This window comes from Ambystoma mexicanum, chromosome 7p (assembly GCF_040938575.1).
Source record: "Ambystoma mexicanum isolate Mex_15411 chromosome 7p, UKY_AmexF1_1, whole genome shotgun sequence".
Classification (NCBI taxonomy): Eukaryota; Metazoa; Chordata; class Amphibia; order Caudata; family Ambystomatidae; genus Ambystoma; species Ambystoma mexicanum.
In genome coordinates, this window is record NC_090939.1 from 546569791 (window position 1) to 546596365 (window position 26575).

A 26575-nucleotide genomic window follows, 5' to 3' on the forward strand; every position below is an offset into this window, starting at 1 on the left:
CGCCAGGACTGTGCATCCCGGGCCCCCTGTGTGTGTGACCCTATAAGGTCTGTGTCCTTGGCCCGATGACCATGACAGTTTTTGGTTGTACACTACTTGCCTCACTGACCGTTAAGATGCTTTCTTGCGGCCACCTTTCTCCTCCCCCAGCCCACGTGTCCTACGGGGCCCTGCAGGTGTACTCCCTCTACACACTAATCTTAGTCCTGTGCCAGATACCACTCCAAACCCTTATCCGCTCACATGACCTGCCCTGCTACAATTCCATATCTCACATACACATCCATTGTCCGGTCTACACGTCCTCAACTGCTCCCCTTCATGGCCTTGCCTCTGGTATCACAGATCTGGCCATTTGTCTCCATTACCTCCACAGGGCAGGTTTGGCACACTTGGTACATCTAGGGTTGTACTGGTTCACGCATGTGTACCCCTAACGGACTGTACCTGTGTTACCGAATCAAGTCACTTTTTCATTGTTGTTTTTGTTTTGTTTATCTCCACCTGGTTGTATTGCATGACTTTGTTCAGCAATTATTTGTTGTTCAAATCCAGTACTGTGAGTGACTGCACAATGTCAGTGTATATTGTGGGCACAAGGCTGTGGTACATTAGCCACTCCTCCAAGCTTCTGTTCATCTGTTGTCCCATTAAGTGTTGCCAGTGCACCCTATGATACCTGCACAATTACTTGGATTGTTTCATCCAGGATGTGTTGTCTGTTGGCGGGTGATGCAACAGTTGGGTATTGTTGTCATGTCTATTTACTGTTATGTCCATCAGGGGGGAGTTGGTGGTTGGTGTAGGGTCTGGAGTTGTGGTTAAATTTACTTTTTTGCATGGATGGTGCAGTCATGGGTGTCTTTCTCATTTACATGCCATGGTGGGATGCACAAGTTGTTTTTGTGATGAGGAGATGATAATTGCCCTTTTACAGATGGCCTTTGTTTCCCAGTCTACCCTTCCACCCTCATTCACTATTGTTCTTCCTCACATCCAACATGTCCTATTTTTCCATCTATGTGCCTTCCAATCTCTGAGACCAAGGTGCGTTTTTCCCAGTCTTTCTGTCTCTGTCTTCCTCTCTTTGCCACCTTCTCACTGCCCTCACCCACTGTGACAACTAGCATCTCTTTCCTCATCTTCCCACCAGTCACTCTCCTCCTTGCACCACAACTAACCTATCCCTCTCTCTCTCTCTCTCTACACTATGCTGGTATACATTCATGACTCTGTTTCTTGTCTCCGTCTTGCCCTCTGCATCCTTCACATGGGCTCCCACATTTGTATTTGCACTCCGAAGGACCTTTCCTCAACACTTGGTGTCCTTTTCCTCTCCTCCATCCATGGGTGATCCAAAGGCACATTTGACACCTGACAGTGGCTGTGTGGAACTTGTATGCCTGCAATCAAATGCCCTCCTTGTGGCTGCATGCCGGGGCTGACTGACACCTGTTTCCGCAGTGCATGTTGTGCAGTGATTGAAATCTGTTTACTTCACTGCTGGTGATTTCTCTATTGGTGAGTTTTGCTGTCATTAGATTGATCATTGCTCACTCTGTTATTTGTACTTCTGGATTTTGACACTGGGTGGTCCCTGGTAGTTGCCTTGTTCCATACGGAAGTTGTCAAGGCTGTCCAGTTTCTTTAATTTAATTCAATGCATGACTTTTGTAGCTTAGAATGTTGTGTCAGGGGTGATGCTGCTAATGCGAGACAGGTGTACACCTTGTGCAGGTAAGTTGATAGCACTAGGAGGGCACTATTTGTGTTGGTGTTGGTGGCAGGCAGTCTGGCACTGTGTGGGGTGTTTTTTTTGCCTTGGACTGAGGTGAGCAGGTCTGGCTTCATGGGTGTGGAGACACATAGTGATGGTAGGCAGGTCAGTCTATGCTTGCTGTTTTTGCATGGCAATCAGGGGACACTTGTTGTGGGGTGGTTGTCGTGAGGGATTGTGTACTGTAGGGTGTTTATTCTTTAGTTATCCTGAGGTGAGCACATCCGGAAGCACTTGTTGTGGGGTGGTTGTTGTGAGGGAGGATTTTACTGTGGGATGTTTCTTTTTTAGTTATCCTGAGGTGAGCAGGTCTGACTGCATGGGTGGCGGGATACATGGTGATGGGATTCTGGCAAGTGATTGCTTACAGGTTGTGTATGTGTCTTGCCATGCAGCATCCCATTCACTCAGCTTTTCATGACATGTCTAGCCATGATTGTAGTCCACTCATGGTACTTCTACCCCTTCAGGGGCTGCGTCCCCAGACAAATCCACTCACAGCACAGCATTGCAGCCAATTTGGGGGATGCCAAGTTCACTACAGACACCAGTCACACACCATTGGCCTGGTGTTATTGTGTGCCATGCAGAGTATGCCAGCAGATATGTAGCTGCCTGTTGAGAGCTGCTAGGTGCATCTTAACACTCCTTTCAGTTCCCAGCACATTGGTCCCTGTACAGTCCAGTCCCTTTGAGCTCTGCCTTCTCTTCCTCTTGCCCGTTCCCTGCTCCCTTTCATGTGTCAGTCTCCTTGACCTCTGTTTCTCATTCCTTTCTCTTGTCTGCTTGTCTCTTTTATGCATGTTGCCTCTCTGCCCTTCCTCTTTGACAAGCTACCTTCGGCCGGATCCTGTCTTCACTGCAATTGATGAGTTTCCATCCTCTCAGTGATCTCTATTTTGGAGTCCTCTCAATGTCATTCTGACTCCATCTGGACCAGCGTGTTCACAATGTCCCCTCACCAGAACGAGAGGTAAGTGGTACCTGGTCCTTCACTGCATGGCACTCAGGGGGCAGGTAGTGTATGTATTGTGGATGGGGCAGGTGTCACTGTGTGTGTTTATTTACTTGCATTGGCCTGGGATGGCTGCATGGGTGCAGAGACACATGTTGATGGATGGATTTTGATTTCTTGCTTGCATTTGTTGCATGACACTCAGGGGAGCACATGTTGCAGTGTAATAAGGTTCATGGATGTGTTACCTGCTCTCACCTTGTGTCGTTTGTGTGAACTGAGGCATTCTGCATGGGATGATATGTTGTGGTATTGTGGAGGACAGTGCTGTCAGATGTCGGCCCGCATCACGTCGGGAGATTAGGCTGGATTGTGAGCCTACCAAGGGGAGGAAGAATTCATTCCAGACTGTAGCTGCAGTAGGCTCACAGGGGGAAAGGTGTCAGGTGAGATTTGTATCTTTCTTATAGCAAACCTCTCCTTTTTGCATTCTGTGCGACAATTTCATTGTAGATGGGAATTGTGGGCATTATTGTTGTGAGGGAATGGGGTGGCCACTCTAGATGTATATTGTTGTGATTCACGCATAGGGTGGTAAAGGTGGTCCAGAGAAGTGTTTGCTGTGGATTACATTTTGCGGTGTGCCTTCCCGCTTGTTTTTTCCTGTGTGTTGTTGTGTGCCTGTCTGCACTATTGTTGGTGTTGGCCATGTGACTGTGGTTGTGGATTTAATTGCTTGTGTTGTATGCTTTGGTGTGTGCAACATTTTCACTGTTGTTTACAGTTGCAATTACTGTGTCTGTGTTGTTTGCAGTTGATTATATTGATATGGCCACACACAGTTTGCCTCTCCCAGACACACGTTCTGAGCGTTTTGTTATGGGCATGTAGGATTGGCCCCAAGTCACCATTGAAAGGCACCAGGGATATAACTTCAATGTGTGTACTCCACAGGGACTGATATTCATGAGAAGTATTTTTGCATGAGTTGATTGCATGCAGCCTCTCCCTGTGCACTTTGGCCAACCAAGGGCAAGGGTGGTGCATGTGGCTGAGGCCAATGACCCCCCTGCATATCGACTGTTATGCCACGCCGTGTGGCAACATTGTGCAGGACACATGCTGCCAGGATGATTTTACAAACTAATGGTGGGGCATATAGCAATACGCCACCAGAGTGGTTGAGGGGGTGGAAAGTTGGCTTAAGCACCCTGAATGTACGCAACACTATGCCCTCAGTGGCTGTAAGTGCTGCATTGTATCTTACCTAGGTTGGTGTTGCCGGATTTCTGAATGGCGTGAGCAGGAATCTTGATAGCGGGTAGACACTGTCCCCTCCAAATTTGTTGATGGTTGTTATTGGCATTTATTGTCATGGCCAGTTGTTCACTGTGTCACTTGAGTGTCAGATGATACTCACCTAGGAGCCAGCTGTTGCCAAACTTTCTCGATGCCAGCACCCAGCAGAGTGGTGACTGGCAGTAGATGTAACTGTCATTTGTGCTGCTGGGAAAATTGGAATTGGCTTGCATGATTACTCCTTTTGCATCACAGATAACCTGCACAATTGATGGAATGCCAATGCTTCAGTTTCCGGTAAATGTACTCCATCAATGAGGGTAGGCGTAGCACAACATGTGTTTAATCGATGGCTTCAAGTACACGTGGGAATTGTGCTACCGCATATAACTCCTGGCACACTCTCTGTCTTTCCTGCACTTTGCCAGCATGTATATATTCCTACGCACACTCACAAGTGATGTTATGCAGGCCAACACCTGAGGGAGACAGCGGGATTGTGTGGCTTGAGATATGCCACCCACAATTGCTGTGGTGAGCTGGATGGAGTTTATGGCTATGAAATGGAGTGATGTCAGCACCTTTTCCACAGGGGTGAGGTAATGGGAGCAGATGGTGAAGGATGCAACGTCTTCTTCCCACTCCCTGACGAGTTCTAGTATGATGTGGGGGGGTAACCGGTACATTGCATACACTTGGTCATCTGGCATCCCAAACAGTGTGTTGCGTGTTGCAAAAATTCAGAATGGTGTACATTGCGTGCATTGTACTTTGCGTGTACTATCATGTTGCGGTGAGATCTGGAGGTCTGCGCGTGACTTTTCCTGATGTGACGCTGCACGGTGAAATCCATGAATTTAGTTGTGCTTGCACATGAATGGGCGTGTGGTTTATCTGTGTGGCCCGTCCCTCAGCATGCCCACGTTCTTCCTCATTCTGTATTGAAAATTGGGTATATCCCTGTTCCACCCCCTAGTTATTTCCTTGTGCTCATCCTACTCTTTGCGTGGATTCTAGCGCACTACACTCAACTTCACGCAAAGCCTGCGTGAAGCCATTGAAAGGCACACAAAGTTGGTTCGATGAATCAACTAAATGGGTTTGCGCGCTGATTAGTGCGTAAAGTTACTATTCAGCGTGCAAATAATTCTATAAATCAGGGCCTTAGTTTGTTAAAAAAAATGCATTTTTTAAAGACAACGATTTTGTCAAATAGGAAACAGCTAGCTATTCACTGATTTGAATGCGTAGTAATGAACACAACAATTTACTTTTTGGTAAAGTAGCCATTGTATTCTTTATTTCAATATAATTAATTATTTGCAAACCATCTAACCCCAACAAACACTTGTGCAGAATCTTAGCAATAGAAATCTATTCTTGGAAGACTGTTGCTCTTTTGTGAATTCAAAAGCAACATTTCAGAGTAAATGGAAGATTCATATTCACTCCTTGAAGGTATCCACATACCTGCAAAATTAATTATGCAGCGTCCATAGGGAGTAAAAAGGAACATTGTGCTTAACAATATAATAAACATGTAAGACACAAGGAGCATGGAGGTAAAACCTTAGCAGGGCAGGGCTCACTGACTCCATTCCACCAATTTCACTAGAGAACCTTCGCCAGCTCCTACTCCACCAAGAGGGCCCTAAAAAGATGTGTTTGAGGAGGCCTTTAATGCTCATTCAGCAATTGCTGGTGTGCTGGCAGCCAAACAAGAGCTTAGACTGTGAGAACTGCTCATAGGTTTGCACGTGGCCATTTTCTGCTAACGCTGAAATGCAGAATTCAAGGACACTTACGTCCGGAGTAGGGGTAGTGATGTAGGTTCAGAAGGGGACTGACATGCTGGGAACTCTGGTGATTTCCAGGTGGCCTTCCGCTCCATGGGCCTCTTTCTTACAGGAAGTCTGATTATCGCCTTCTCTTACCCTCTCTCCCAGTCACCAAGTACCCTTCTTTCCATTGCTCCTCCTTCCCCACATCTCTTTCGAGGAAATTATTTGTTATTAAGCTCATTTGCAACAAATGTTTTATGTCCGTTTTGTGTTATGTTTAACCACTTGTTAATCCCTATGTTGCAACCAATTAATTCATTCATTTTAAAGTTCACTAGTCGGACCCATTTTCCCATTTATTTCTTGGGCAGTGATCCACCAATCTCTACTAAGAAGGGTTGGGCTTAGTCCAGCAGCCAATCGGAATACATGCCACAGGTAGAGGGAGGATGGAGAAAGGGGCGGCAGTAGAAAAGATACGTAGAACGTGTATTATGTACATTTGCCACTGCCTGGTGCGAGGTCATGGTGGAATCACGTTCAATAAATAAATTACAAATCCATTGGGAAAAACGAAAGCAATAGTAGCAGTATTGGAAATGGAAACAATGTGGCAGGGGATCCCCCAAGGTCCGGGTGGAGGCGGAGTTTGGGGTGGTGGTGCCTGGGGAGGCGGGGTTGGGGGCAGAGCCGGGAGTTGAGCGCTGATCAAAGGAAATGGCCAAAATACTAGTTTAAAACAGCTCAATTTCTTTATATATCAATTCCACTTTAAACCACTTCCATGGCACTGGTGAGGAGTTACTTCACTGTGCGGATAATAGTTTTGACCAGTGTTGCTGAGTAAATATTATTCCAAATACACAATTTGCATCCCATTTTATAAAACAAAAATCCCCATTGGGTACTATTCAAACAGGTTGATTTCTGTTCGCTAGAAGCAAAGTTTTATTTTACTTGAACCGCATCCGCACAGCTCCTGCAGCTCCCCTCTGAAAGCAGTCGGGTGGCTGCATGGTGTGTAATTGTTTCAATGTTAATAGGGCTATTTATTTATTCATGCAAGGTTTGTGGATACCTGTATATTTATTTATTTGTGCAAGGTTTGTCAAATACACGTATCCGGCAAACCTTGCAGAAATAAATAATCTGTCTTCATGGATCTGACAAACATTACATAAATAAATAAATAAACCAGGTCCTGGCTGAGGACTGTAACTTACACTGGTGACCCCTCGCAGAGGGTCACCAGAGGAAGTTACAGTTTGCGTGTCCTCTAGCTGTGACCTGGATCAAAGTCCTGTAAGGGGGCGGAGCAGCTCGGCAGCTTATTGCCGCCATGAGTGCTCTGCCGTCATGGGTGTTATCTTTTTTAACTTTTTTTTTTTCAATGAAACCCATCGCAGAGCATGGGTTTGGGGTTTGTGGTGGCTGACTCTCTCCGGATCCTGAGATCCGGCTACACATCTGGTGCCAGATCTTGGATCCGGCGAGAGCCGGCCCAATGACCAGCGCTGAATAGTAGTTGATAAGCAAGGACAACGCTGGAGACTGTTGGGGGCCGCCTGCCATGTCCATCCGGCAGGCGCCCCCGGGGTGCTGCTTCCTCACAGCACCAAACAGGCCCAGTGCCTGTGGGAGTTTGGGGCCTGCCATGTCCATCCGGCAGGCCCCGTGGCACTAGGGGACATCAGCGCCATCGGGGTGGGGGCACAGCCTGCCAGGGTCCTGACCATGCGGACCTCGGCCACCGTCCCGGCACGAGGGTCCCATGGCAACAGGGCCTGCAGGTCTGTACCTCCCACATGTAGGCCTGCGGCCTACATCATCAATGAGACACGGACTCAGACCAACCTTCCACGGTGTCTGCAGCCGTTCTGTCTCACGTGCCTGCAGGGGCTCCTTTTATTAGCTTGGGCCATGACACAGTCATGGCCCACCTTAAAGGGGCCATACACGTGAGGAAAACACATCCCCTTAAAGGGGCAACACACACAGGAGGGTCCCACCTAACACTCCTCCTTTTTCATAATGAACAAACAAACAGTGCTGAGACATAAAGGTATCCCACCTGTTACAAACCATAAAATGCTTGTCAGTTTCGAACTTGTGGGGTCGGCAAATAATAGGATACGCCACCGCCACATACTTAGCTTGCTCAAACAGTTACAGACCTAACACATACTAGTTACAGATCTAACCCACACTTTAGAACCCCCTATTAACCTGGGGTTCGGAATTGCAACTACACAAACACCGCCCCGGCTGGCGGCCTGCACCACCCGCACACCCCGCGACTGCGGGATCACAGCATCACCTTATTGTTCTTTACTGAGACCACTTAAAACATGTAGTTACTATGCAGGTTCACAGCATCAAAACACACAGGAGTACCGAGTCCTTTTTAAGCAATTGCAGGACAGCAGGAAGCCAGGTCGTCCTCCATCAGTGTCTGTTCAGGAGTCACTTCCCAAGTTCAGGTCCATTGATGGTGCAGTTCACGGCCGGCAAAGCCACACCTGGCGGCGGCCAGGGGCCACCTCGGCATAGTCCTCTGATGTTCGGAGTAGAGCAGTGAGACGCCGGTTGCAGGGCATCCAGGCTGCTCCATGTGCTGTTGATGGGGTGCGGGCTGACAAGACATTGCTCAACCCTTTCGTCGGCGATGTTCTCCCGAACCGGCACATCTCTTTCCTCCGGGAGCACAGGAGGGCGCACAAGCACTCATGATGAGCTGCAACCCACCTCTCGACGGATGAACTGATCCTTGACGTCGGGGCTCAGGGCTGCCTGGTTAATTAGGCCGACACAAGTTGTTGACTGAACTCAGGGGTCCGGCAGGTACCCCCCCCCAAGCCCTGTTTAGCCTGGTCCTTCGATGTAATAGCTTGCAGGGTGTCCTTAGTGATAGGCAGCCAGGGTATCCTCAACAGCAGGCAGTCAGGGCCACCACGCTGGCACTGAGGCGTACGATGCGGGGAGGGCAGTGCGCTCACGTACCCGGGGACTGGAGTCCTGACGTGATGATGGCGAGTCAGCTCTGCACCGTGACATGTGTTGACCCGGAATGAGCGATTACTCCCATTCCCCTGGATGGATGCCCCCTCCCCTTTTAGCACGCCTTCTTGATGCACCGGGGTATGTTTGCCCTCGCTGTACTGCTCCAGACTGGAACATGTCATCACTTTCCTGGTCAGTGGCAATCAGGCGGGTAGGCAGGGCCCCTGGAGTACAGGCTGGGTGACTGCAGTGACTCGGGGTGGGGCCACTTACACCGCAAACTGGTTGACTATGGTGGAATTGTGTTGGGGTCGCCTGGTGCCTGAGACTCCCGGCTGCAGCAGAGGGGCGCCCTCTGGTTACCCGGCAGTGCCGAGCGCCTATTGTCCAATGTATGGTGGGAGCTACTCGGACACCCGGTGGCACGTAGCACTTCTTTCGCGGTGCTGGATAGTACTGGTGTCTTGTATGCTCTGCACCGGTTGTGCCCCAGGATCATCTGCTGGGGCGTCTCTGGCACAGAGTAGCCACCTCCATTGCCCCTGGATCCTCGCTGGGACTATTTCGCCCTGTCATCCCGTGTGCCTTCATCATCGGTTCCGGCGCAGCAAACATGCTTATTTTTGTTCTTTTTGTGGCCTGTCGACTGAGAGCAGTTACACACGGGATGGGCTGCTGACAACCTTGCAGGGTTCAGGCCGAGGCAAACACTGGAGGGGAATGCAGCAGAACCGTCACTCGTGATGCCGCCATCACAGTGCACCCCCCTACATGATTCTCGCCTTTAATGTTGGCGGCCCGTTGCTATGCCGCTACGCCCTTCCTCAGCTGGAAATGAGTCATTCCATGATCATTTTCTTTGACGCACACCTCCACCCAAATTCACCTCTGGGCCATATACCTGTGGGCGAGAGGTTGTTCCCAGGTACAGACCAGCAGTGTTTCCGGTGAGCAAACTTGCAACACGCTCTGCATCACAGCTGGTGATTCCGACGCTCCTGCCACTTCGCAGGTAGAGGAATGAAAAAAAACCTGCCACCTTACAACAGAATGCCGCCTGCCTTTTGAGGAGCCAGGAGACACACATGGGGGAGACCACGTTTCCCTATCTCCCCCCATCTGCACCGTCGAGGCCCGGGATCAGCGCAGGAGCCACACTCCTGCTCCCACAATGGAGCGGCGACCTCACTGCTAATGGGTCCGGGGTCACCGACCCATGTCCATCTTTTGTTCATCTTTTCCCATGCTCCAACTTGGAGCCCTTCATTCTTCAGCGCCATTGGTGGGGCCCAGAACTCTCCCTTTTCGTCCGGCCTGGGACACCTCTATTGCCCCCGACATGCTTGGGCATGGGGTAAGGGTGGGGGAGCCAGCACTCACCCGTACACTATTATCGCGGCTGCGGCCGCTTTTTTCTTTCGACATAGTAGGGCCAACGGGCCCACCCCTTTTCTTTCTTTATGCGGTGGACTGCTCCTTGGGGGCTGAGGGCGGACACCGCGGGAGGCTTGCGGCCACACAAGAGCTGCGGGCCGGCCCTCTTTGTCTGGGCGGGTGCTGCCTTCCAGGTGTGGATGGGCGCAGCAGCTCTCCTGCCTCGGCTGGGGGCAGGCGCTCTGCACCGGATCATTTTCCTTCTGGCCTCTCAGCCTCCTCTCACCGCCACGGGCCCAGGATCACCATAGGGGCTCCGGCGGCAGCTCACCGCCGCACGGTGTCGCTGCCTCCACGGGCACTGTCACAGGCACTGCCCTCTCCCCAGGGCAGACATGGTGAGTGCTGCATGGGCCCGCCGCCCCCTGCCTCCATGGCACGGCCGGGCCTCCGCCTCACCCCTTCCTTCTTTGCAGGGGAGGTTGTTTTCCTTTCGGCCGCCCATCTGCCTCCTTCTCCTGGCTGCGATGCCACAGGGCCTGCAGGCTGGTTCCTCCCCTGGCCGCACGAGCACCCTCATTGCCAAGGGCCGCGGCCGGGGAGGACCCACTGCACCGGATGCCTCTAAGCCCCGCTGTCTTCCACCAGGCATTTTTTTTTTCTCCGTCGCGGCAGACCCGGATTCAGGATGGGCTGCCGCTGACAAAAGTTCCCTTTTCCAATTTTTTTTTTTTTTTTTTGAAAATCGCTGCCCCCCCCCCTCCGCTGTGGATGTCGCTTCACATCTTCATTGCGGGGGGGGGGGGGCACACCTCCCCTCCATCGCTGGCTCAGATACCCGTTCTTCTTGTTGTAGCTGGGGGGGCAGTGCTCACGCGGCAGATGCCGCTTACCATTTTCGTGCGGCCGAGGCCGCTCTCAAGTTCGCAGCGCGGCTGATGCTGCGTGCACCGAGCCGCCCGATGTTGTGCGGCCTCCGGGTGAGGAGGGGCTGCTCACCCTCCTCCCCACACGATCGATGCCGCCTTCAACGGGGGGGCGGGGCGGGCAACTCACCTCCCTCCTACAGGAGGGGAGCACCAGCTCCTTGATGTGGCGGCCGACGCCGCGGGGCAACCTCTCTCCACACGGAGTGGGGGCGCCGACCCACACCGCTCGACGTCTCGCCCAGGCGAGCGAGGGAGGGGCAGCTCCTCACCACGCTACGGGCCACGCAGGGCCCTTACTCCTCGTCGCCATTGTTGGGGGCCGCCTGCCATGTCCATCCGGCAGGCGCCCCCGGGGTGCTGCTTCCTCACAGCACCAAACAGGCCCAGCGCCTGTGGGAGTTTGGGGCCTTCCATGTCCATCCGGCAGGCCCCGTGGCACTAGGGGACATCAGATCCATCGAGGTGGGGGCACAGCCTGCCAGGGTCCTGACCATGCGGACTTCGGCCACCGTCCCGGCACGAGGGTCCCATGGCAACAGGGCCTGCAGGCCTGTACCTCCCACATGTAGGCCTGCGGCCTACATCATCAATGAGACACGGACTCAGACCAACCTTCCACGGAGTCTGCAGCCGTTCTGTCTCACGTGCCTGCAGGGGCTCCTTTTATTAGCTTGGGCCATGACAGAGTCATGGCCCACCTTAAAGGGGCCATACACGTGAGGAAAACACATCCCCTTAAAGGGGCAACACACACAGGAGGGTCCCACCTAACAGAGACCATGTTTAGTTGGTATAGTAAACAATTCAAGGGAAATACACAGGCTAATTCGGTCTAACAGTGCTTATCTGCCCCCACGTTCTGTGTATTGATGTGTCCCAGGGCTGTGGTAGGTGGTGCCGCCCGTGCGCTGTGTTTCAGTTGCCTGTGCTCTGTGTCAGATTCATGTATTCGCAAGGACTCGCGCCAAATCCGATCAAGCGGTTAGCATGGGGGAGGGGGATTAAAGCCGAGAACCCACGATTCATACAAACTCCATTTTGTTCAGCCTTAATCTGGTGTCAATTGAGCCTCTCATCGTGATTTTATTATATTTCACATTCGCCAGATACTAAAATCATCTCCTTAACAGCCGCCTTTAAAGCCTGAGGGCGCGCTTTCACTTCTCTCCTTTGTGTCAAGGGCTGCCCCAGGCTCTGCACATGCACTCTCGATTTCTTTCCATTCTCCACCACACATAGCAGGCGCCCTGACAGACAGCTGATGCCATCCGCCGCAGTCTTGGCTTTATTAGTCTGCACTGGGCAAGACATCATTAAGCAGTCCTCTTAAGAGGCGGTTCATGCTGCCCGTGCTATCTGCTGATGTATGAAACTCGGGGTTGATGAACAACAAACAGACTCCACAAACATTACAAGAACAGTAATGCGACTACACAGCCGTCATTTCGCAGCACAAACTTAAAACATGCACATTCCGTCATGTATCGAGAAAGAAACTGACTAGGGCCCCAGCGTTCGGATACTCGGATAGGAAACGTGATCTTGTGTAAACAGTTACCAAACATTGTTTACTCGCTTTGCTTCTTAGCTCTTTCCTATTAAAATCAACACAATCAATTATAAGCCTTTAAAGCTAATTTAAAAGAAAGTAAAGAATTAGAACTCTGCTGAACACATCATTTTGTAAACCAATAGCAAACCAAAAGACATTCTATGAAGATGTAGGGCCTGGGCCTTTGTTTCATTCCGTGATGCCCCACTGCCCACTGAAATAAAGGAAGGGGTGGACAAAGGGCATCCTCTTTGAAAACTGGTGCAGTGTCACTTCTGCTCACTAAAGTGAGTTATGAGAGCAACAGTAAAACACAGGTGGGAGAAAGAAAATGTGTAAGGCTATGGACGTTTTTGTTATTTATCATTGAACCCTATTATGTATATCTGAACCCTGTTAAGTATATCTGCTGTTATTGTGTTGTGTTTTGGGGTACTTTCTATACCACTGATCAAACTCCGTGGAACAGTGCAGCACGTCACAGACAACACTTAAAGCAGGATCATCTGGATCATTAGGCACTCTTCTTTGCAAGTGTGGTGTGTGGGTTCCGGGTCTAGACCAGATTACGGAACTATTACGAAATGCGGAGGAGATGAGTGAGGTAGGCATGTAATTGGAGCATGGTTTCAGGTGGGTGTTCCTGCCTCCCCCAATCTTGTAAACAAGTTTAATTTTTTGTTTTAGATGAGTTTTGGTATTTTTTTTTTTTAGTGTATTTACACCCCCTTGATGTGTTTTTGGGGGCATAATGGCAGTTTTGTTTTGCTAGCTGGTTATGTTGTGATATCAGGTTATATTATGTCATATTTTCTTATGTTGTTTCACATTAGTCGCCAGCACTCCACAAAACACCCAGTGCATGGAAAGGGCCCTAAGGCCCAAGATAGCCATGCTACCCTCTTTTACAGGATAAGGGAGCTGAAGCCCAAGTTGAGAAGGGTGGACCAGACTGAATTATGCAGATTAACTCCCAGAAGTGTCCAGCCTCAGCAGGAGAGGACACATTTATTTAGTTATAAAAATCACAGGAAAGGAATGCATTTTTGGCACAAAAGTGCAGACAGAATTTACCATTCATAACAGTTCAGAGGACATTGGTTCTTTACAATGGGATGAGAGAATGTGACTTGAAGTCCAGATGTTGCAAGGGAACAGGAAACATAAAGTATGGATGTGGACAGGACAGAATGACATAGGAACGGGATGTTGGAGAAAGTGCTGAATTACGGATGGAGAGGTGACCGAAAGTGATGTAGGGATGTCCATGAAGGGTAGGGAGAGAGGGAATCCGGGTGATGGAGTAGCGTAGAGTGCTAGGAAACAGGTTCTTCAGAAAGAAGGAGGGCTTTGATTGGATTTGAATAGTGGTAGAGTTGGAGTAGTACCGAAAGGGAGAGGAAAAACATTCCATAGTAGGGGAGTGAGGAGAAAGAGAGAGCACTGAAATGAGAGGGAGCAGAGCGGGCTCGGGTGATGGCAAGGAAGTGAGCGGAGGAGGATCTTAATGAGCGAGGCAGCCAGTAGGGAGCACGATGATCTGATAGGTAGTGTGGGGAGAGTCCATGGATAGTTTTAAAGATGATGAGAATACGTTTATACTTAGTCCTTTGTTTCATAGATAACCAGCCAATCTGTTAACGGGCAGAAGACACAGAGGTGAAGCAAGAAAGGTTGAAAAGTGTGAGGACTTTGTCCAGGGGAGAAAAAGCATAGTTGGGAAGGCCATAGAGAAGACTTGCACAGTAGTGAGATCTAGAAAGGACTGAGGAGATGATCTGTTTAGCAGTATTGATTGGAAGAAAATGACAGGTTATTCTGATATTGAGTAAGTCGAGTTTGGCTGCAGTGGCAGATTTGGAGATGAAGAGTTGTGTGATGGGTCGAAGATGACACCAAGGTTCCGAAAAGAAGCAGAGTTTGGAAGGTAGTCAAGAGAAAAGAGAAGAAAAGAGGAAGAGATGTTTGATGGCAGAGACAGTTTGACATTTTTGACAACAGATCATTGGATAAGCAGTGAAAGAAGAAGAAGATATGAGTGTCATCAGAAAAGAGTTGATAGGAGAAGCCATAAGAGGAAATCAGGGCACCAAGAGATGAAGTATAGTGGACCAAGGACAGAACTGTGGGGACCTCTGTGAGAAATTCAATCGTCCGCACGCTGGTGTGCACTCGCCTGGGCTTTGTTGAGATTTTTTAAAGAAATTGAATGATGGGAGATCAAACTCGGAAAATGTGTGGGGTGAAATGCACACATTTTCCTATGCTCTCCGCACAACAAACACATAGTCACTTGTACTCTGGGTGGACACAACCTACGGGTGCAGTCCCCTTGTCATGTTCAGCTGGAATATCACAGCCACAGGTGCATCAAAGCATCTAAGGAAAGGGGAGGGCAACACCTTACTCCTGCAATTGCCAGCCTAATTAAATATCAAAGGCTCCATGGATGCGGCGTGTCTATTGTCAAGGTTCTGCTGGTGGCAGCGCATACTGATAAGAGTTATTTAAAACAGGCCTGCGAGAGGCCTGATCGAAGAACTGACAAAAGGGGACAGGAAACCAAAACCTCTTTGATAGTCAATGTGTCAGCTTCAAGTTAGCTCCCAGGCCTCTGTATGAAGGAGAGTGAATGTCATGCCTGGAACAACTGTTTACAGTCGGCAACCCCTCAGGGGGACCCCTTTTCAGAGGGAAGAAGCATGTGATTTGATGGAGACAGAAAGTCTGTTCTCTGCACAAACTTCAATGGAGACCTGCGCTTTGATTAGGAGCCACAGAGAGCTCAATTAACAAGAGAGACACTTTGATCCACAACAGACAGGAAGATGGGTGGGACTTAGTAGTACATGTTGTCACCCCTTACCTTTTCTGTTTAAAAGGACTCTGGTTATGACCTCACGCATAACAGAAGATTGCTGGTGGGGACCTAGGATTCATTCATTAAGGTAGGCTTAGACTGCACCAATCACTGGGGCTCATTTGGCTTTAAAAGAGAGTTGAGCCCCTCTTTTAGCAGACCATCCAATTACTTTGAAAGGAGTAAGAAGAAGGACTCTTTTGGACCCTGGTTGAAGGTACATTCTGCCTTACAGATTCCGAAAGAGAAGGCCAGGATTTTCAAGAGGGACGCAAGATCCCTCCCCTAAATATCTCCAAGGGAACAGAGGGAGATACCCAACTCAGAGGACCCGTCCAAGAGCTCCAGAATGGGTACCCAGCAAGCACATAGCATGCCTTGCTAGGTTCTGCCAGCAAGCTTCCTAGGTGTGATGAGCAAGAGAGTCTCTGAACAAAGGACAAGGCCACTGCCTGCAAACACTCTCCTCAGCTTTGGGCCGTTCGACTTAAAGGACGATACAAGCCCTGCAAAGCAGCTAGGAGGAGTGCCATGACAAGCATCAGTCAGCGTCCGAATTTTAGGGACATTTTTGAGGCAGTTGAGCACTCGAACCACGACTGGCTGCACCAACCAGCCCAGAGACAATGATTCTTAAACCCAAGCTGCCGTGTAGGCCAGTCTGCAGCCGTTGGTCCAGCCTTGCTTGCTGAACTGCCTGCCGCCTGATACTTGCAGCTGTCTCCTGTCTTGAACTCAGTCGCAGGAGCTGCAAAGCTTCCTGGAACTGACTTGATGCTGTCGAGCATCAAGATCATCTCAAGCACCAGGTACATTGTAGTTCTGTCCCCCTGGTCCTTCTCCGAAGGCCTCTAGTGACATTTACGACATCTTGCTCCCTTGGTGCTTAAACCAAATAACCTTGAACAGTTAAGACTCATTACCTTACCGACTACACTCCTGTCAGTATCCAGAGTGCATCCTTTTCCTTCATTAACCTGTATGTCCTCTGTGTTCCTTTACAGGGTGGTTTGTATTTTGTATTGTGCTAGGACTGTCTTTTGCAATGGCAATAAAGTAGATATGTGTATACAACGTTGACTGAAGTGGACTATAGTGAGTCCCTTTTATCATTGGGTAGTAATAGTATTTTTGCTGTGTTGCAACTAACCAACGATACACAACCTTGCAGAGATAAGCCCGCCATTCCGTCCACATTACCAAAATTGGACAAGAGGGTTTATTATTTACTTGTGTTTCAAATCTGTTCGGATCCATTCTGGTGTACTAGAGGTGTGAGGCTGATTGATGGTTTAGAAACCGATATTCATCCCTGGACCACTGGTGCCCCAGAAGTTGATTCGTCACATTGGTGGCAAGCGGTCGGATCAGTTGGAGCCTTGCGCACAGCTAAATCAAGCAAAGATAAAAGTACTGTTGCAGGCTACGTTTAATCACTGCTAGGTATTAGCAATAGTCATGGATTTTGACATGGAGACTGTAAATGGCATGACCAAGGATGTCCTGGCGTCTTATGTCAAGAGAGGGGAAATCCCCACAGCACTAAGGTTAATTAAACTGAGTTGCTGACCAGCCTCCAAGCTTGGGTAGAAGCAAGGGTGGTGGTGGAGAAGACCCCAGAGGACGGACTCGCCCTTTGTACCTGAGCAAACAAGACCTTCTGGAGGGGGATAAAGGGGTAGGATGACCACATGAGCAGTGTTTCTCACCAATCATTCCGCCGAAGGCAACTCTCCTCAGAAAGTTCTGTAAAAACCACAAAACAGTATCTCAAGAGCTTCAAGGAGCTTGGAAAGTAAAGTGGGCAGACATTTGAAGCATTCACACACTTGTCGTTCAAACACATTTACACACTTGTCATTGAAACTTCGAGGTAATCAAAGTGGGAGGTACAGTGCTTATCACGGCAGAGGTTAAATTCTCGTATCATTAGACAACCTGACTCGCTGTCTGCCTGCCTGATACCTTTGAAACTTGTGTGAATGAAGCAACATGCCTGCTTTGTAATTATTGTTGACTTCTAGTTACAGATACCCCAGCACTAACAGGAACTGCAGTGTCTGGCTGATAGTTTTGCCGACACCTTGACCTTTCTGTATAATGTTTCTGTGCAAGCTTCTAAGTGCAAAACTCTGCCCGAGCACTGTTTGTAAATAGACAAACTAATATAACTCACCTATGAGTCTTTGCAAGAGCGAGTCTTTGAGAGTCCTTGGAACTCACGCCGAACGCCCAGCTGATCCGGGTGCTCCGAGTTGCACTTCAACAATCTAATCACCAGCCGCTCTGCGGCGTGTGTTAATCTGCTCATTTGTAGAGCACACGTGAACAGAAGGCCCCTGCAGCCACTGCCATTGGCTAGGAGGCCTATTGGGACGTCAACTCCCAGAAGCACCAACATCCCTCTTAAAGGAACGTCAGCCACTTCAGTGCCGGCGCTTCTGGGCCAAGCCGTTCTTGCGGCAGTCCTCACCGTCAACGGCGTCCGGTGCATGCCACGCTGCCAGAAGGACCCTAGCTGATTAAAAGTAACTATGGGGCTACTACTCTGTGACACAATATGCACCGGCCTTTGTAACTACCAAAATACAAACCTAGCCAAAGCAGCTTGTGACATAATTCTGGATAGAATTAGCCTTAGACACCAAAAACACTACCAAAGAAATACTTGCAACCAAGAGACGGGGAAAAGTATCATCACAAACCTTTAATACGAGGAAAGTGCACTTACAACACCCACCTGACCTAAGGATCTGTCTCTTAAACACCCTATCCCTCAATAAACATGCCATCAGTGTGCATGATAAGATAACTACGGAAAATATCGATATCATGTGTATCACTGAGACTTGGCAAATAGAGAAGCGTGACAAGGGGGTGGCATGGTAGTCATTGCCAAAGACACCATCCAACTGTTCCCCTCTAAAATACAATGTAATGGTACAGAAATCTTACATCTCAAACACCTCCAAACTAATAATAGCAGTCGTAACATAATCATAGTTTACAGGCCACCATCCACTATGCCTGACTTCAATGAAGAAATAACCCACCAGCTCAATATGATCAAAGGACCCAATACCACTACCCTATTCCTGGGAGATCTCAACCATTGGCAGGGCGACCCCAAAGACAGAGAGGCCATTAAACAGGATAAACTCCTGAACAACATTGACTACAAAGTAATGAATGCCGATCCCACCATGCACAATGAACACTTACTGAATTGGGTTGTTACCAACAACCTCATTTCCCATGACTACAAAACCGACCCGTGCATATGGTAGGACCACTGCAGTGTGACCTTCCATATCTGTTCACTCACTCAAAAACCTAAACTTCCCAATATTCCTATTAAAAAATCACAGCAGATTTTCAAAATCATTAGCAAGGAACATCTGATACAAAGTCTAGATAAGTTCGAAACAGAGGGAAACAACGAAGACACATATGAGACCACCCTATCCAACCTACTCAGACGCCTACAGTCCCTATTTGACCTTGAAGCTCCCCTCTTAACCAAAACCGTTAGACCAAAAGAAAAAAAACAAGAGTGGTTCATGTGGAACTCCTTGAACAGAAAAAACAGAAAAGGAAAAGGGAAAATGAGTGGCAAAACAAACCTACTCAGGACAATAAAACACTTTGGAAAATCAGTGAGAAAATCGATAAAGATATGATAATCGATGCAAAAAAGAACTATTATGATAAACAGATTGCCACTGCAGTAAACTCCACCAGCAAACTCTTCAATATATTGAAATCAGTCGATAAACCTAAAGGCATCACCCCCATCTTCTCCCCTACCCAAGAAGAGTGTGATGCAACTCAGATAGCTTTTTTCAACAAAATTGCCAAGGCCAGGGACATCATAGCTAAATCCCAAGCGGTCACAAAGTTACCACCCCAATCTATACCGGAGGAACCCACCATCCGACGACCCAATTTAGGTTCACGCCCATCACTACTAGTGACAAGATAAAAGCGCTGGCGTCCATGACACCTACCACTTGTGCCGAAAACATACTCCCGGCTAACATCATTCTAGACCACCCTGATATCATCACACCAGCCCTATCTAAAGTGATTAAGACATCCTTCCGTGATCAAATCGTGCCTAAAAGCATAAAAAGAGCAACAGTCACACCACTACTAAAAAAAAATCAACCTTTACAAGAGGGACCCAAACAATCTTAGACCCATTACCAACTGCAAGTTTATGCTTAAAATCATGGATAAGATTGGCACCATGCAACTCCAAGACCATGTTGAAAGATCTCAATCCCTTCACCATCAACAGTCTGGCTTTCGTCCAGCTCATAGCACTGAAACAGCTATGCTGGATCTACAGACCAAGATGCTTAACATCATTGATCAGGGGAAAGCAGGCCTCCTCGTTCTTTTAGACCTGAGCGCTGCCTTTGACCTATTAGATCATAATTTACTCAAAACAGCACTAAAAAAACAGAAAACTGCTCCGACGAAACAATAAGCTTGATCATGTCTTTCCTCCAAAATAGAACCTCTAGAGTACATTAGGGAAACCTATTCTCACTAGAAAAAGAAATCACCTGCAGAGTTCCACAGGGCACCAGCATGTCCCTGCTCCTCTTCAACTTACACCTAAGGTTTCTCTGCACAGTCCTTGATAATATCAACACGTTCTTTACCAATTATGCTGATGACACTCAGCTAGTAACTGAATTAAGTGGAGACCATCAAAAAGACAACAAGAAAATAAGCCTGGTTTACAACGCAGTAGAGCAATGGAGGGACCAAAATGGGATGTGCCTAAATGGCAACAAAACAGAGTTTATGGTCTTTGGCAACAATCTAGTCAGATCAAAGCTCCATCCCGCATATAACGCTTTCACCATAAAAGATATACAAATTCAAGTCTTCAAAAAGGTCAAAACCCTTGGGATGGCTAGAAGCATCCTTTGGATCACAAGCCCAAACTCATTACGTCAAAAAAACGTGCTCATACCATCTTCGCTTACTAAAAGCTATAAGACCATACCTATCCAAAGAAAACAGCGCCACGGTTGCAAGAGCTACCATCTTATCATGCCTTGACTGCGGCAACATGCTCATTTTAGGATCTAACAAAAATTGCTATCACAACTACCAAGTTCTACAAAACAATGCAGTAAGAATCATCAAACAAAAAACCAGAAACCAGCACATCAGCGAAGCCAGGAAAGAACTACATTGGCTAAAAATTGAGGAGAGAGTCCAATTTAAATCTCTCACACTTACAAACATATATATTTTTGGAAATGCCCTGCATACCTTAAATCCAAACTCACCCCATACACGCCCACCAGAAAGCAAAGATCGGCTGAACAAGGATTGATTGTTGTGGCCCCTTTCAGACGTAAAAACGGGGCAGGCAAATCCTTCCCCATTTCTGTAGCAGGCCTATGGAACAACCTCCCAGGCCAGCTAAGGATGGAACCAAACTACCAACGTTTCCATAAACTACTGAAAATGTACATCTTTAAGTAAAAGATATAATCGTACCACCCCCATGCTTCTTTTTCTCTAACGTCTCGTGTTGCATGTTTCTTGTTCATCGTCTGTCTCTCGTGTTCTTGTCTCTGCACCCTGAAGCTTGAGAGCTACTGGCGCAATACAAATATAAATAATAGTAAATAATAAATAATAATAATATCTGAGTGGGTGGGTGACTGGTAACAAAGTTGACACATTTAAAGGTATGTATAATGTGATTGTGTGTGTGCATGTATTGAAAAGTTGTGAGGTTGACCTATACCAGCATCGGGTGGACAAAAAAGTAAACAAGGATGGGAAGGACAAAGATCCAACCCAATCCTATTCAAAGTCAGGTCACCAAAACAACAAAAGAAAATCCTCAAACTCTATTATTATTATTATTATTATTATTTATTCAGATTTGTAGAGCGCACGTCAGCCCGGGGGCATCATGGCGCTTGTTACAGACATATCTTGGTTACAAATAATACAATACAAATAAAGCAATATTAACAAGGAATACATTATTTACAGTGGGAAATATGGTATTTGTACAGTGGCAATGCAGTATATTTACATGGATTCGCAGGGGTCACATTATTGTGCAAGGAAAGAGGTCTTCAGTTTCCTACGAAAAATTGGGAGCGAGTTTTCCACTCTAATTTCTGCAGGGAGAGCATTTCAGGTCTTGGCGGCAATGTAGGGGAAGCTTAGGCCAACGGCTTTGGCTTTTTTGATGCATGGGATGCAGAGTAGGTTGGTGTATTGCGTCCTGGTGGGACGGGCAGAGGAGGTCTTGGAGATGGTCTCTGATAGATAGGACGGGGCGGGGAGAGAGAGGCATTTGTGGGTGAGGGTGAGGATTTTGAGTGTGATACATTCTTTAACCAGGAGCCATTGGGCTGAATGTCTGGCATGGGAGATATGCTCTCTTCTTGGGATGCTGAGAGCGGCCCGGAGCGCATTGTTCTGTGTGACTTGGAGTCTGTTTAGGTTTTTTGCTGATATGCCCGCTAGGAGGGCATTGCAATAGTCCAGTTTGGTTCCCATGGTTGCTCTGGCTATGGAGAGGCAGTTGGGTTTGGAGAGGTAAGGCTTGATGGAGTTTATGAGTTTAGTGGTATGGGCATATGAGGAGGTGATAGCACCGACTTGTCTGTTCATAGATAGAGAGGAGTCTATGTATACTCCCAGAGTCTTTACCGCTGTGGAGACGGGGATGATGGAATTGTCAATGGAGAAGGTAGCGTACAGTATGTCCAGTTTGTCTAGCGTGCTCTGTTGACCCAATATCATGATTTCCGTCTTGTCTCCATTTAGGCAGAGGCCGTTTACTGCCATCCAGGCCTGGATGATGGCGTAGATCGAGTGGAGTGCCTTTGCGTCGTCGTGGTATGAACCTGAGAGGGGTAGAAGTACTTGTGTGTCGTCCGCGTAGTTCGTGTATGTGATGCCGTAGGAGTCGAGTTTGTCAAAAAGAGGTTTAGTTGACAGGTTGTAGAGTGTGGGAGCAATGCAAGAACCTTGAGGGACTCTGCAGTGGATTTTCGTGGGAGTGGCGTTGGCGATGTCTCAGAAGACTTTCATGGCTCTTCCCTCTAGGAATGAGGAGACCCATAGAGCTGATTCTTTAGAAAAGTTGGCAGAGTGTGTGAGGTGTAAAATGAGGGTCTTGTGATCAACTAGATCGAAAGCGGCCGAGAGATCTAGAAGGAGCAGCCGTGCACACCGTAAAAAAAGAGCACACGCATCTATAACACTGGGACGGCTGAGTTCTCACCACCCAAAAGTTCTTTATTGTGAACGATATTCCACTCATATCACGCCCTTCTCCTGGAAGCCCAATGGTCACACTGAACCAGGAATCAGGCTGGTCTGCAAAGGTAAAGATTAATTTATGTATTTAAAATGTTATCACAATAGATTTTAATAGGTACACCACACTCACCAATGGGGGGAGGTAACACGGAATAATACACAAGGAGTAACAGTGAGCACACAATTCAGCACAGAAAATAATACTTGTGTGTGGTTTCAGATAGGATATCATTGTGGTTAAAGGTTCACCCTGCACACCCCTCAACCCCCAATAGGCAATGTAAAGCGGTAGGAGGTATTCAGGAAAGGCAGAATTCAACAAAATATCAATCCCACTTTCCCCCTTTCAAACACAAGAGAAAACGGAATTGACTGTCAATCTGTAAGAATGGCTTTTAAAGTTATCTTTAAAATGGACTGGGCAAAAACACCAAATATGGACAAAATTGCTGAAATTGTTATAAATTCTTATGGGAGCTGCTTTGGAAAGTTGCACACAAACACAATCAATGATTTAATACCAAGAAAAATTTGAAATCTTAAATTTCAAATCGGAAGCAATGAAAAGCTGTTTTACACATTTAAGAATTTCCCAAAACGAAAATGCGTGGCAAACCTTTCACTGCGCGATATTCACGATGATAGGAGAACCGTATTGATTTGGAATGCGGTTTTAGATGGGATTTAAAGCTGTGGATGTTAGCTATAATCAGAAGTTGACATTTCGGGAGGTATGAATGTTTTAGTAGAGGTAATTTTTTTCGAGATAGGCTCAAGAATGGAAAACAGGAATGCACTTTTAAAATGACAAAAGGATTTCTTACACTAGGGATGACTATGAACAAAACGAATACCAGACAGGAACACAGCCACTTGATCAGAATGACTATTTGCGGAGGAAACTCACCTTCTTCAGATGAGAAAGGATCAGCGCAAAGATCATTTTAACAGTACTAGTACAGGAGGAAGATAGGAAGGTTTGAATAGAGAGTTCAGACAATTCAAAAATACTCCTAACAATACAGGTTCTGGATACAAGATAGGATCGGTTTAAGATAGGGATTGAGACTATACCAAATACATATGCTAGTGACACAATTCTTTCTATAGATACTCACTGGATATGTTTTTAAATGGAACTGTCAGGATTCTGGTCAGTCAAAATTCTGGTCAGGGAATGGCATCTTGTTTAGGACAGATGGCTGGGCACATCGGACTTGATCGGATATGCAAGGCACTCTGGTCACAGCACGGCACAGGACTGGATGGGATCTGCCCTTCTTGGTTCTGATGATAATTATTTTCAGCAGACAAGCAGTACAGCGCAGCCCGGCTGTTTTATGATGCTTCCCCTTAGGTATGTGGGGTTCTGGTTCTGGAATTTGAGGCCTAGCTGAAAATGGTTCAGCTATGCAATGGGTTTCTGCTTTGCCAAGTTTCTGGATTCTGGAGCAGGGAAGATGTAGAGTTTAGCAGCAGGGTGGTCCGCCAGCATCAGGATAGTGAGTGAATCTGTCTGTCCTTCTGTGTGGTGAGCTGTCTCTATTTATGCTATTATAAGGGGGTGTGCGGCCAGTTTAGCCTAAGCTTGCCCATTTTGACAGGTGATTGGGTCAGAGTCTACTCTCTGCCTTGAGAGGAGGAGCGAAACAGTGTGTCACCTTTGTGGTGTGATTTAATGAGGGTGAGAATCCACCACTAGCCCCTGGAACACAAAATATACATTTGGCACAATCCATATTTACACATGTGCAACCTCTGTAACAATCACATATGCAGGTTACATATTTTATATAGCAGCTACCCCTCAAAACCCATAGCTTTGGGATCTTGTCTCCACTTTTCACAGAATTTTGCCCTTTTCATCAGGAACACAATGTCCAATTTTTAAGCACATTTCTACAAGTGTGCGCGTTTAACAAGGGCATAAGTGTATAAAGTTTCATAATTGTAGCGGAAACACATTTTGCGTAAAATCACATTTCTTGCCATTTCATTCCAGAACATGTCACACGATGGTGCCGCCTCTTGAAACGTACAACCAAAATTTAGATTCACAAATCTGTTACTTTTATATTTTTCACAATTTTGACTGGCAAGTTATAAGTCTTTAAGAAAAAAACATTCTTTGTTAATGTTCAGCCAAAGATGGTTGTTTGGGTCCGCCTCTTTTTGTCTCCCTGCAGTTCAGGGGCAGTCTCCTCCATGCTTGCTCTTGGCAGAGGCCATTTACTACTGTCCTCACGCCTGCATTTCCTTAGCAGCAGCTGGTCATTGTTCCCCATGCCACTTTAGACCAGGTTCTTTCCTACCCCATAATTAGAGCTTTTGTGTGATTTCCTGCTGGGGAGAAATACCTTCCTTCTGTGAGAAAACCTGTTATTCCAGTTTGGTAGCTTCAACCAGGTTTAATTTAACTGTTAACTCTGTTGAATTTTTCCTTAGCTTGAAACAAACTTGTTGTATCACATCACAGCTAAATTCTCATTTAAACCATGGGATCAAAACAATTACAATATTGGTTACTCTCAGTACAAGCCTCTTAGATTGCAAACATTTGATTTCAGTTTATACATGTTTAAAGTTAAATCAGGCAGGCCACTGACAGCTGTCATCACAGTAGCCTTCTGTTGCACAGAGATTTTTGACAGATCCACAGGAAGGCCACTTTTGCTGTGGACATCTCTTTATGCTCTCAGCCTTTCAGGACATTGTAAGTTCACAATGATTTCTTAAACTAAGTGATTTGTAGCACCCAGCAAGAATTTCGAATATTTGAAGGTGTTCTGTACCGGCATTCTAAATTTTCAACAGCAAAGAAGAGGTGATTTTAAACCAAGATTTGGAGTTTCCTTTAGCAAAGCACTGGTTTTTCCTTCTGCACTCCACTATCAATTGTTGTGGAGCCCAGTGACACATTTCAGTAGCAAGCTTTGTTCCACTACCGACAACATGCATGGCAGACTGGGCAGCCATCTTTTTGCTTGTTGAAAAGTGCAATTTTCAGGGGTTTATGTGCGCCAAGGGGTTTTGCGGCCATTTTACTATTTCTGGCATCATCATAAGAGAGTGATGCAGCGTAGCAGAGCAGAAGTTGGTCAATACATCCCACAGAGCCCCCCCTCCCGACTTGAGGTTGACCTCCCGTCAAGGAAAAGTCGGGAGATTGGGATGTTCTTTTTACTTTGATCCATGTGGCGAAAGTCAGCTGCTTTTCCCATCAGTGCTGCATAGACACGCTCTCCTCGCCGGTTCTGATTGGAAGTATGGAATGGCACTATGGGCTCCTTGGGTCTTTCCTCCCGGTCCCCGAGTGGTCCCCCTTGGTAATTAGAATTTCTTAGTTCCAATGCTAGGAGACAAAACAGAAAATGGTTATGGACATTTCCCCACTACTACTCCACGAGGGTGTAGTGGGGCAGATGCATACATTGAATACAATTTACAATATTCCCCATCTATATTTACTAATGGTTTTAACAGGTGGATTCTTCTAGGTTGCCGAATTTCCCCCTCTGGGTTTCCGGTTGGCTCCTCTATTTGCCGCAAAGTATGCCTGGGATGGCAACTCTTCAGCTGATTTATGTGGACCCACTTGTCTTCCCCTTCTGCCAAACTGCCCCTGGGGATGCAGATTTGATCAAAGGCCCTTTTTGACAGAAGGGTGGCTTGGTATCCAGTGTCCAGCAGTGCCACAATTGTACATTACCCCTGTATTTGGAACGGGGCATAGA